Below are 12500 nucleotides of genomic sequence, written 5' to 3'. Positions count from 1 at the left end.
ATATAGGCCTGTAGGACTTTGGTATTGTTGGATCTTTTTCTGGTGACTTCTTTATTATTATCACTTCCGCAGTCTTCCAGCGAGTTGGGAAGGACTGTGTTTCCAGACACCTGTTGTATATCTTTGCAAGGCCTGGGGCTATCTTGTGCACAATATTCTGCAGAACTTCCGCAGGTATTGCGTCTGGCCCTGGGGCCTTGCGTCTGGCAAAAGAGAGTATAGCTGTTTGTACCTCCTCAACCGAGAAGGGGTATACTTGTAGTTCATTATTGTACTCCGTCTGGTCCTGGATCCTAATCTCCTGTTGCATCTCGTTGTCCGTTTCCGGTCGGTCGTCAGGGAGGAGCACATTAAGTAACTCCTCAGCCGTCTCCACCCAGTCTTTCGTCATACTGTTATTGTCTCCAAGTCTTACTGTCGAGAGATGCATTGGAGAATGTATTTTCTCTCTCACCATTTTATATGGGATACCCCATGGGTCTAGGGTAAGATGAGACTTTACAAAGTCCTCCCAACTTCGCTGGCGATGTTGCCTTAGGGTTTCTTTGAAAATCCATTTTCGTCTCCTGTACAGGGCAAGATGGTATTGCCTTTCGTCCCGGGTGAAAGACGCCTGATAGCTGCGCCGTGCCCTTCTCATAGACTGCCTGAGCCGAGTGAGCTCCGGAGTCCATGGAGAGGTCGTTTCACGTATGAGACGTCTTCGCGTCGGTATCGCTGCGGCCACTGCCGCCTTTATAGAGACAATCAAGGCCTCAACAGCCTCTTCCACGTTAAACGGGCCATCTTCCAACTCTGGAGGATTGAACTCTGCCTCCAGCAGGCCCCAATCGGCTCTCCCATAATCATATTGCGTTGTCCACCCCTCTGGCACGTGTTCCGCAAGTAGTGCGACTGAAAATTCAATTATGTTATGGTCACTTGTTGTGAGATTTTCTAGAACTTTCCAGTTCTGAATATTATTTGCTACGTTAACTGAACTCAGCGTCACATCTATGTGAGACGCTGCCCCGGCTCGGCTCCTATAAGTAGGAGGGTTGCCAGGGAGGTTTATTACATGTAATTGATGTTCCATTATGAAATCCTCGAGCGCAATTCCTCTTTGGTCCTGGGCTCCACTGTGCCAGAGAGGGGATTTTGCATTACTATCCATTGTAATAATGAGCGGTTTGCCAGCCAGGGCACGCAAAACAGTTGTCAAATGCCTCAGGTATATTTGTATTTGGTCTCTGTATTGACAGTAAACATTTATGAAGAACCAGTGTGTATTACAATAATTTATCTCGATTACAGTCACATGTGTATTACAAAACTGTGTTAGAACAGTAGTTTTGATTAACTTGTTTATTATAACAATGACTGACATCGGATTTTGACCGATCGAGATCACCTGAGCTGTTCCAGGGAGGCCCGGGACCCTGCCTGAGGCAGAGTACGGCTCTTGTATTAATAAGATATCAGTATACCTTTCTTCAGCCAATTTGCAGAGCTCCTGAGTAACCAGTGAGCTCCGCATTGTATTTATCTGCAAACAATTTATTCTAGTCATGGGAATCTGGTGTAAAAGTGGCTTGCAGGCCAAGCCTGGGCAGGATCAAAAGCAATTCTACCGTGCATTCTAACCATATCTTCGTAAACTTTATTTAAATCAAATTTCCTACCCCTCCGGATGTAAACTTTCGAAACCAGATCAGATAGTTTATCGTATTCTGTGGGAATGTTTAGAGCAACAAGTTCTATACAGTCTGCATCCTCCAGAGTTGGAAATGTAATTTTATTTCCACGGGGATGCCCAGCTCGGACCAGCTGCCTCAGTGCGGCGTTAAGAGTCTGTGAGTTTTCCAACCTAGACAACCGCAGAGTCTCCTCACATATTAGGTAAGTATTTCCAGGCGGACAATTGTTAAAAGATCGTTTCTGTTCTTGAGTGTCTACCTCTACATCATCTACATTTACACTATCATCCAGAGTTATTTTATTTACAGATGTAACTACTTTGATCAAGTCTACAGTCTCATCTACCTCATCCATTTTTACACCATCACCAAAGGTTAATTTATTTACAGATGTGGCTACTTTAATCAAGTCTGCAGTCTCTTTATCTGTTCCCTTTGCAGGACCATCGGACGCAGACGCCGACGGCTCCGCCCCATCTCGACGAGAAGCGGAGCCCACCGCCATGGCCGCCGACGGTCCCAGTGACTCCGGAAGGCCGCCCCTGGAGGCCAGGAAGGACCCGACCTGACAGGAGAAGTCCTCCGTCTCGGGCTGCACTTCAGGCACCAGCACAGCATAGATCTCCCCCTCCCTCCGCGAGGAACTGTCCCCACCCGGGGAGGGGAGACCCGCCAGCCCAGCCGCCTCCACCACCATCGAACCTGGAAGACTCCCCCGGCAGGCCGGGGAACCTCCGACCTGGCACGAGAAGTCCACTGTCTCCGGTTGTACAGTTGGCACTGGAACAGAGTAAACATTAGCTATTTCCTCCTCTTGCTCACCATCCAAAGAGGACAGTGACTCTTGTAATTTCCTCCACCTTCCCGCATCTCTCAATGTTTTACTTGGCGACTTTCTACGAGTGACCTTATAGCGTGTCGCCATAGTCGGTCCTTTGGATTAGTCGCTGGAGAAGTATCTTGTAAGTCAAACACTCCTTACCAGGAGTGTTACATGTTCGCTTTCGATATCTGCATGGGATACACAGTGGAGTATCTTTTGTGCAATTCTTTTTGTCATGGGTGTCACACCCGCAGTTTCCACACACGGGCTTCAAAAAGTTACAATATTTAGCGACATGGCCGTAGTCTTGGCACTTAGAACACTTTGCTAAGGCCGTATAATCTTTCACTGAGATTGCATTATAGCCAATATATAGCTTATTTGTCACTATTATCTGCTTTCTCAGTGCAGGTGCAACCTCAATTGCGTAGTGTACCGTATTTCGGTCACGAGGACCTGCTTTAAATCGTATTTTTAACTGCTCGTTAAACTCCTCGCGAGTCATTTTTTCCTCAAAATTCTGTGCGTATAGACAATCCGTTACATCGTCCTGAGACATGTACGACGGTACGTCGTACATCATCATTAGGGGGCGACGTTTGCGTGGTTTCTCACATATAAATGAGTCTTTTAGTTTCTGGTTGTTAATTATTTTGTCGCTATCCTCAGTTGAGGCCACTTCTACAATTAGTACATTTTTTGTTGTTCTTATATTGTTAATTTTAATCTTGTCTACACGCGGGTTTATGCTCTGTTCGAATTTTTCTTTGGCCTTTTTAACATCCTCACCCTTTTTTGGTTTTATAAACAGAGTTGGGACTGATTTTTCTACGTTTTGTTTTATAGTCTCCTGGACTGTTCTTTTAATTGCCGGTGCTGCCGCTAACGCAGCTGCATAAGTCTTTTGTGGTCTCTGTTGCTCTTTGCGCAGGCGTTCATTTTCCGCCTTTACCTCTGCGTACTGACCCTCGATAGATAGGGACAGGGATAGGGACAGCGGGACAGCGGGAATCTCGTTAATCCATTCATGCGCGTCACTAATTAGATGACGAGGCATTTGGCTACCTTAAGAGAGTCATAGTTACTCCCGCCGTTTACCCGCGCTTGCTTGAATTTCTTCACGTTGACATTCAGAGCACTGGGCAGAAATCACATTGCGTCAACACCCGCTAGGGCCATCGCAATGCTTTGTTTTAATTAGACAGTCGGATTCCCCCAGTCCGTGCCAGTTCTGAGTTGATCGTTGAATGGCGGCCGAAGAGAATCCGCGCACCCGCGCGCCCCCGGAGGAGCACGCTAAGGCGGACGCGGCCTCGCAGCAAGGAAGATCCGTGGGAGGCCAAGGCACGGGACCGAGCTCGGATCCTGCACGCAGGTTGAAGCACCGGGGCGCGAACGCCGCGCAGGCGCGCGCATCCTGCACCGCCGGCCAGCACGAGGCCAACCAACGGCGAGAGCAGACCACGCCCGCGCTAAACGCCCGCACTTACCGGCACCCCTACGGCACTCACCTCGCCCAGGCCCGGCACGTTAGCGCTGACCCACTTCCCGACCAAGCCCGACACGCCCCGATCCTCAGAGCCAATCCTTATCCCGAAGTTACGGATCCAATTTGCCGACTTCCCTTACCTACATTATTCTATCGACTAGAGGCTCTTCACCTTGGAGACCTGCTGCGGATATGGGTACGAACCGGCGCGACACCTCCACGTGGCCCTCTCCCGGATTTTCAAGGTCCGAGGGGAAGATCGGGACACCGCCGCAACTGCGGTGCTCTTCGCGTTCCAAACCCTATCTCCCTGCTAGAGGATTCCAGGGAACTCGAACGCTCATGCAGAAAAGAAAACTCTTCCCCGATCTCCCGACGGCGTCTCCGGGTCCTTTTGGGTTACCCCGACGAGCATCTCTAAAAGAGGGGCCCGACTTGTATCGGTTCCGCTGCCGGGTTCCGGAATAGGAACCGGATTCCCTTTCGCCCAACGGGGGCCAGCACAAAGTGCATCATGCTATGACGGCCCCCATCAACATCGGATTTCTCCTAGGGCTTAGGATCGACTGACTCGTGTGCAACGGCTGTTCACACGAAACCCTTCTCCGCGTCAGCCCTCCAGGGCCTCGCTGGAGTATTTGCTACTACCACCAAGATCTGCACCGACGGCGGCTCCAGGCAGGCTCACGCCCAGACCCTTCTGCGCCCACCGCCGCGACCCTCCTACTCGTCAGGGCTTCGCGGCCGGCCGCAAGGACCGGCCATGACTGCCAGACTGACGGCCGAGTATAGGCACGACGCTTCAGCGCCATCCATTTTCAGGGCTAGTTGCTTCGGCAGGTGAGTTGTTACACACTCCTTAGCGGATTCCGACTTCCATGGCCACCGTCCTGCTGTCTTAAGCAACCAACGCCTTTCATGGTTTCCCATGAGCGTCGATTCGGGCGCCTTAACTCGGCGTTTGGTTCATCCCACAGCGCCAGTTCTGCTTACCAAAAGTGGCCCACTTGGCACTCCGATCCGAGTCGTTTGCTCGCGGCTTCAGCATATCAAGCAAGCCGGAGATCTCACCCATTTAAAGTTTGAGAATAGGTTGAGGTCGTTTCGGCCCCAAGGCCTCTAATCATTCGCTTTACCGGATGAGACTCGTACGAGCACCAGCTATCCTGAGGGAAACTTCGGAGGGAACCAGCTACTAGATGGTTCGATTAGTCTTTCGCCCCTATACCCAGCTCCGACGATCGATTTGCACGTCAGAATCGCTACGGACCTCCATCAGGGTTTCCCCTGACTTCGTCCTGGCCAGGCATAGTTCACCATCTTTCGGGTCCCAACGTGTACGCTCTAGGTGCGCCTCACCTCGCAATGAGGACGAGACGCCCCGGGAGTGCGGAGGCCGCCGCCCCGTGAAGGGCGGGGAAGCCCCATCCTCCCTCGGCCCGCGCAAGGCGAGACCTTCACTTTCATTACGCCTTTAGGTTTCGTACAGCCCAATGACTCGCGCACATGTTAGACTCCTTGGTCCGTGTTTCAAGACGGGTCGTGAAATTGTCCAAAGCTGAAGCGCCGCTGACGGGAGCGATTATTCCGCCCGAGAGCATCCCGAGCCAACAGCGGCGCGGGTCCGGGGCCGGGCCAGGTAGGTCCGTCATCCGGGAAGAACCGCGCGCGCTTGCCGGGAGCCCGAGCGCCCAAAGGGGCGAATCGACTCCTCCAGATATACCGCCGGGCAGCCAGCCAGGACACCGGGGCTCTGCCCAACAGACGCGAACCGAGGCCCGCGGAAGGACAGGCTGCGCACCCGGGCCGTAGGCCGGCACCCAGCGGGTCGCGACGTCCTACTAGGGGAGAAGTGCGGCCCACCGCACACCGGAACGGCCCCACCCCGCGGCGAGTGGAAAGGCAACCGGACACGACCCCGCCGCGGATTGCTCCGCGCGGGCGGCCGGCCCCATCTGCCGAGGGCGGAGGCCAGTGGCCGGATGGGCGTGAATCTCACCCGTTCGACCTTTCGGACTTCTCACGTTTACCCCAGAACGGTTTCACGTACTTTTGAACTCTCTCTTCAAAGTTCTTTTCAACTTTCCCTCACGGTACTTGTTCGCTATCGGTCTCGTGGTCATATTTAGTCTCAGATGGAGTTTACCACCCACTTGGAGCTGCACTCTCAAGCAACCCGACTCGAAGGAGAGGTCCCGCCGACGCTCGCACCGGCCGCTACGGGCCTGGCACCCTCTACGGGCCGTGGCCTCATTCAAGTTGGACTTGGGCTCGGCGCGAGGCGTCGGGGTAGTGGACCCTCCCAAACACCACATGCCACGACAGGCGGCAGCCTGCGGGGTTCGGTGCTGGACTCTTCCCTGTTCGCTCGCCGCTACTGGGGGAATCCTTGTTAGTTTCTTTTCCTCCGCTTAGTAATATGCTTAAATTCAGCGGGTAGTCTCGCCTGCTCTGAGGTCGTTGTACGAGGTGTCGCACGCCACACCGCCAGCCGGCTGTGCACGCTACCGAGTAAGTACCGGTATGCGAACCGCCAGGCGACGGGCGCGCATCGCACGTTTAAGGAGGCGCGGCCGGCCCCACAGGCGGCCGCGACGCTCCCAGGTCTGCGAAGCGGGGCAAACGCCGCGCGCTTCAGTATACGTAGCCGACCCTCAGCCAGACGTGGCCCGGGAACGGAATCCATGGACCGCAATGTGCGTTCGAAACGTCGATGTTCATGTGTCCTGCAGTTCACATGTCGACGCGCAATTTGCTGCGTTCTTCATCGACCCACGAGCCGAGTGATCCACCGTCCTGGGTGATCTTTTCTTAGTTTCCACTGTCTCTTTCAAGACAGTTGCATAGGCGGGACGTAGGCGTGTGGCGGCCCCTGTTCAAGCGTTCTGTGTCCAACGGCCTCACGGCCGATGGGCGTCGTACGGCTCCACACCGGAGCGGACAGGCAGTCGGGCGAAAGTCATTCAAAACCGGCGCCAGGCGCCAGGTGCCGCAGGCCAGCCGCTCCAGCGCTTCAGCGCTCGTACCACACAACATTGGCGTTAGTTTTGAGAAGCACGCGTGGTTCCGCACGCGGCGCACGGCTACTGCGAGCCGTACAGGTAGCGTGTTGCGCGACACGACACGCACATCGAAAGACATGCAGTCTAGTCGGTAATGATCCTTCCGCAGGTTCACCTACGGAAACCTTGTTACGACTTTTACTTCCTCTAAATGATCAAGTTTGGTCATCTTTCCGGTAGCATCGGCAACGACAGAGTCAATGCCGCGTACCAGTCCGAAGACCTCACTAAATCATTCAATCGGTAGTAGCGACGGGCGGTGTGTACAAAGGGCAGGGACGTAATCAACGCGAGCTTATGACTCGCGCTTACTGGGAATTCCTCGTTCATGGGGAACAATTGCAAGCCCCAATCCCTAGCACGAAGGAGGTTCAGCGGGTTACCCCGACCTTTCGGCCTAGGAAGACACGCTGATTCCTTCAGTGTAGCGCGCGTGCGGCCCAGAACATCTAAGGGCATCACAGACCTGTTATTGCTCAATCTCGTGCGGCTAGAAGCCGCCTGTCCCTCTAAGAAGAAAAGTAATCGCTGACAGCACGAAGGATGTCACGCGACTAGTTAGCAGGCTAGAGTCTCGTTCGTTATCGGAATTAACCAGACAAATCGCTCCACCAACTAAGAACGGCCATGCACCGCCACCCACCGAATCAAGAAAGAGCTATCAATCTGTCAATCCTTCCGGTGTCCGGGCCTGGTGAGGTTTCCCGTGTTGAGTCAAATTAAGCCGCAGGCTCCACTCCTGGTGGTGCCCTTCCGTCAATTCCTTTAAGTTTCAGCTTTGCAACCATACTTCCCCCGGAACCCAAAAGCTTTGGTTTCCCGGAGGCTGCCCGCCGAGTCATCGGAGGAACTGCGGCGGATCGCTGGCTGGCATCGTTTATGGTTAGAACTAGGGCGGTATCTGATCGCCTTCGAACCTCTAACTTTCGTTCTTGATTAATGAAAACATACTTGGCAAATGCTTTCGCTTCTGTTCGTCTTGCGACGATCCAAGAATTTCACCTCTAACGTCGCAATACGAATGCCCCCGCCTGTCCCTATTAATCATTACCTCGGGTTCCGAAAACCAACAAAATAGAACCGAGGTCCTATTCCATTATTCCATGCACACAGTATTCAGGCGGGCTTGCCTGCTTTAAGCACTCTAATTTGTTCAAAGTAAACGTGCCGGCCCACCGAGACACTCACTCAAGAGCACCCTGGTAGGATTGCAACGGGGTCCGCCTCGGGACGCACGAGCACGCACGAGGCGCGTCGCACGCCTTCAGCTCGCCCCACCGGCAGGACGTCCCACGATACATGCCAGTTAAACACCGACGGGCGGTGAACCAACAGCGTGGGACACAAATCCAACTACGAGCTTTTTAACCGCAACAACTTTAATATACGCTATTGGAGCTGGAATTACCGCGGCTGCTGGCACCAGACTTGCCCTCCAATAGATACTCGTTAAAGGATTTAAAGTGTACTCATTCCGATTACGGGGCCTCGGATGAGTCCCGTATCGTTATTTTTCGTCACTACCTCCCCGTGCCGGGAGTGGGTAATTTGCGCGCCTGCTGCCTTCCTTGGATGTGGTAGCCGTTTCTCAGGCTCCCTCTCCGGAATCGAACCCTGATTCCCCGTTACCCGTTACAACCATGGTAGGCGCAGAACCTACCATCGACAGTTGATAAGGCAGACATTTGAAAGATGCGTCGCCGGTACGAGGACCGTGCGATCAGCCCAAAGTTATTCAGAGTCACCAAGGCAAACGGACCGGACGAGCCGACCGATTGGTTTTGATCTAATAAAAGCGTCCCTTCCATCTCTGGTCGGGACTCTGTTTGCATGTATTAGCTCTAGAATTACCACAGTTATCCAAGTAACGTGGGTACGATCTAAGGAACCATAACTGATTTAATGAGCCATTCGCGGTTTCACCTTAATGCGGCTTGTACTGAGACATGCATGGCTTAATCTTTGAGACAAGCATATGACTACTGGCAGGATCAACCAGGGAGCTGCGTCAACTAGAGCTGAGCAGCCGGCCGCCCGGGAGTGTGTCCCGGGGGCCCGCGCGAACACGCAAGCGTCCGCTCAATTATTCTGCAAACAGGAGGAGGCTGAGCTCCCCTGCACAATACACCTCGAAACCCTCTCAGGTCCCGGCGGCGCGCAGCGCCGTCCTAAGTACTTGGTCGGGTTCGAGAGAGGCGCAATCGCCCGGAGTTTGGCGAGTAGACGCTTTAGGTGCGACCACCCGTGCTCCCAACTGAGCTTGCCGCTGCCGACAGAGGCCCGGGAGCGTGCTGTCGTGGCATTGCCGGCGGGAGACAACACGCGCCACCTACGGTGGCCGGCAGCTCCAACGCCAGCGCCACAGAAGGACAAAAGCCCCACTTGGGTGCCGAAGCGAACTCTCCCAGCACAGCGCACGCGCCAACACGTCCGCACAGCTGCGATACAAACCACCTGCGAGAACCGCAGAGGCGACCGAGCAGCAGACGGCGTCGCGGCGCCGAGCGCCGGGCGGCGGCGCATCCTCAGCGCACACAGTCCTCAATCGGACCAGCACACTGCAGATGTCCACCGCGCTTCGCACCGGGCCCGCGAGGACCTACTTTGGCCGCACGGCGCCGCGTGCAGGGTGCGCCGGCGCGCAGCTGCGCCGCCTGCCGCCTCCGTCGGCCGGCGCGCCTGCCACTGGCCGCCCCCACCAGCCGGCTGTAGCGCGTGCGCCCACGCACCGCGCGGCCAGCACGCCGGGAGGCCCCCCCTCACCGGCCGGGGACGGTCCCACCCAGCCACCGCCGCGTATCGCTTCACACCCACATGCCATTCACGTTCGTGGGCATGGTGGGTATCGCTGAAACAACCGGTTGGTAGCTCAACCGATCGTCGCCATCACTGATTCACCTCTAGCGAGAACAACCGCACCACAACGGTTTACCAGTTGTTCATTTGCGTAACGTCACCAGCAAACGTAGACGTCCATCGCCATTTGCAAATTCAACGATTGTTGCATGCCTGTGTCAGGTGTCACGACACACTATGTCTGCCCACATACACGCAACAACATGTGCACGCTTCGCGAACACGTGGAAGGTGGCCCCCGTACGTATGCGATGTCCATTGCGCGAACGACTGTCAACCGGCCTCTGTCGCATGTCGCAGATGTGGAACGCAGTGCACCATGCTATCACGGTGTGTGAGAAGAGACGACTACGTCTGACAACACGCGCCACTACATCAACAGACGGCTCATGCTGATCGCCATCCACGGCATACCATACTGCAATCCAGCTCTTATAGGGAGACGACACGTAGCTGAGTGCACAATATTTGGACCGTATGGTTCGCCGTTGTTGGCGCAGTCGTGGTACGGTCACACATGTACCACGATGTATCATTCAGTACATGAGGACCAATGTGCAGTACAGTGTGTGATTTGGACGTACAACATCAGCGGACAGTTGACACAAGCCGTACCACAACGTAGGCTGTGCTTCGCCATGCGAATGCCAATGAACAACTGCGAAGGGCATTGAGCATGTACGTCCTGCTGCCATCCGCATTACAGTGTACAGCTGCAAGGTGTTTAACATGAAGCGATACTCTGGGGACCGGGCAGTGCGAGTAGCAAACTATATTGCGGGGGTTGCAGTTAGGCAACACTACACTAATTTAACGCGTCGTATGACAATTACAGAGCAGGTTAAGGCCCAACGTGTGTTGGGTTAAGGCCCAACGTGTGTTGGGTTAAGGCCCAACGTGTGTTGGGTTAAGGCCCAACGTGTGTTGGGTTAAGGCCCAACGTGTGTTGGGTTAAGGCCCAACGTGTGTTGGGTTAAGGCCCAACGTGTGTTGGGTTAAGGCCCAACGTGTGTTGGGTTAAGGCCCAACGTGTGTTGGGTTAAGGCCCAACGTGTGTTGGGTTAAGGCCCAACGTGTGTTGGGTTAAGGCCCAACGTGTGTTGGGTTCAGGCCCAACGTGTGTTGGGTTCAGGCCCAACGTGTGTTGGGTTCAGGCCCAACGTGTGTTGGGTTCAGGCCCAACGTGTGTTGGGTTCAGGCCCAACGTGTGTTGGGTTCAGGCCCAACGTGTGTTGGGTTCAGGCCCAACGTGTGTTGGGTTCAGGCCCAACGTGTGTTGGGTTAAGGCGCAACGTGTGTTGGGTTAAGGCGCAACGTGTGTTGGGTTAAGGCGCAACGTGTGTTGGGTTAAGGCGCAACGTGTGTTGGGTTAAGGCGCAACGTGTGTTGGGTTAAGGCGCAACGTGTGTTGGGTTAAGGCGCAACGTGTGTTGGGTTAAGGCGCAACGTGTGTTGGGTTAAGGCGCAACGTGTGTTGGGTTAAGGCGCAACGTGTGTTGGGTTAAGGCGCAACGTGTGTTGGGTTAAGGCGCAACATGGGTTGGGTTAAGGCGCAACATGGGTTGGGTTAAGGTACAATATGGGTTGGGTTAAGGTACAATATGGGTTAGGTTAAGGTACAATATGGGTTAGGTTAAGGCGCAACGTGGGTTAGGTTAAGGCGCAACGTGGGTTAGGTTAAGGCGCAACGTGGGTTAGGTTAAGGCGCAACGTGGGTTAGGTTAAGGCGCAACGTGGGTTAGGTTAAGGCGCAACGTGGGTTAGGTTAAGGCGCAACGTGGGTTAGGTTAAGGCGCAACGTGGGTTAGGTTAAGGCGCAACGTGGGTTAGGTTAAGGCGCAATATAGGTTACGTTAAGGCGCAATATAGGTTAGGTTAAGGCGCAATATAGGTTAGGTTAAGGCGCAATTTAGGTTAGGTTAAGGCGCAACGTGGGTTAGGTTAAGGCGCAATATAGGTTAGGTTAAGGCGCAATATAGGTTAGGTTAAGGCGCAATATAGGTTAGGTTAAGGCGCAATATAGGTTAGGTTAAGGCGCAATATGGGTTAGGTTAAGGCGCAATATGGGTTAGGTTAAGGCGCAATATGGGTTAGGTTAAGGCGCAATATGGGTTAGGTTAAGGCACAATATGGGTTAGGTTAAGGCACAATATGGGTTAGGTTAAGGCACAATATGGGTTAGGTTAAGGCACAATATGGGTTAGGTTAAGGCACAATATGGGTTAGGTTTAGGCACAATATGGGTTAGGTTAAGGCACAATATGGGTTAGGTTAAGGCACAATATGGGTTAGGTTAAGGCACAATATGGGTTAGGTTAAGGCACAATATGGGTTAGGTTAAGGCACAATATGGGTTAGGTTAAGGCACAATATGGGTTAGGTTAAGGCACAATATGGGTTAGGTTAAGGCACAATATGGGTTAGGTTAAGGCGCAATATGGGTTAGGTTAAGGCGCAGTATGGGTTAGGTTAAGGCGCAATATGGGTTAGGTTAAGGCGCAATATGGGTTAGGTTAAGGCACAATATGGGTTAGGTTAAGGCACAATATGGGTTAGGTTAAGGCACAATATGGGTTAGGTTAAGGCACAATATG

The 12500-nt window shown here is 53.7% G+C and overlaps 2 non-coding genes and 1 pseudogene across 2 annotated transcripts; all 3 read right to left on the bottom strand.

The window, feature by feature from the left end:
* Positions 1–6448, bottom strand: part of LOC124570025 — a 10092-nt pseudogene extending 3644 nt beyond the window's left edge.
* A 188-nt stretch (positions 6449–6636) lies between these two features.
* Positions 6637–6791, bottom strand: LOC124570049. Its single transcript, XR_006971444.1, has one exon. It is a non-coding gene; the product is annotated as a 5.8S ribosomal RNA (ribosomal RNA).
* Positions 6792–7142: 351 nt separating this feature from the next.
* On the bottom strand, positions 7143–9052 carry LOC124569991. Its single transcript, XR_006971408.1, has one exon. It is a non-coding gene; the product is annotated as a small subunit ribosomal RNA (ribosomal RNA).
* Between the last annotated feature and the right edge of the window lie 3448 nt (positions 9053–12500).

The sequence above is a fragment of the Schistocerca americana genome, unplaced genomic scaffold (genome assembly GCF_021461395.2).
Source record: "Schistocerca americana isolate TAMUIC-IGC-003095 unplaced genomic scaffold, iqSchAmer2.1 HiC_scaffold_158, whole genome shotgun sequence".
In the NCBI taxonomy this organism is placed as follows: Eukaryota; Metazoa; Arthropoda; class Insecta; order Orthoptera; family Acrididae; genus Schistocerca; species Schistocerca americana.
This window is presented reverse-complemented; position numbering and strand designations above follow the sequence as displayed.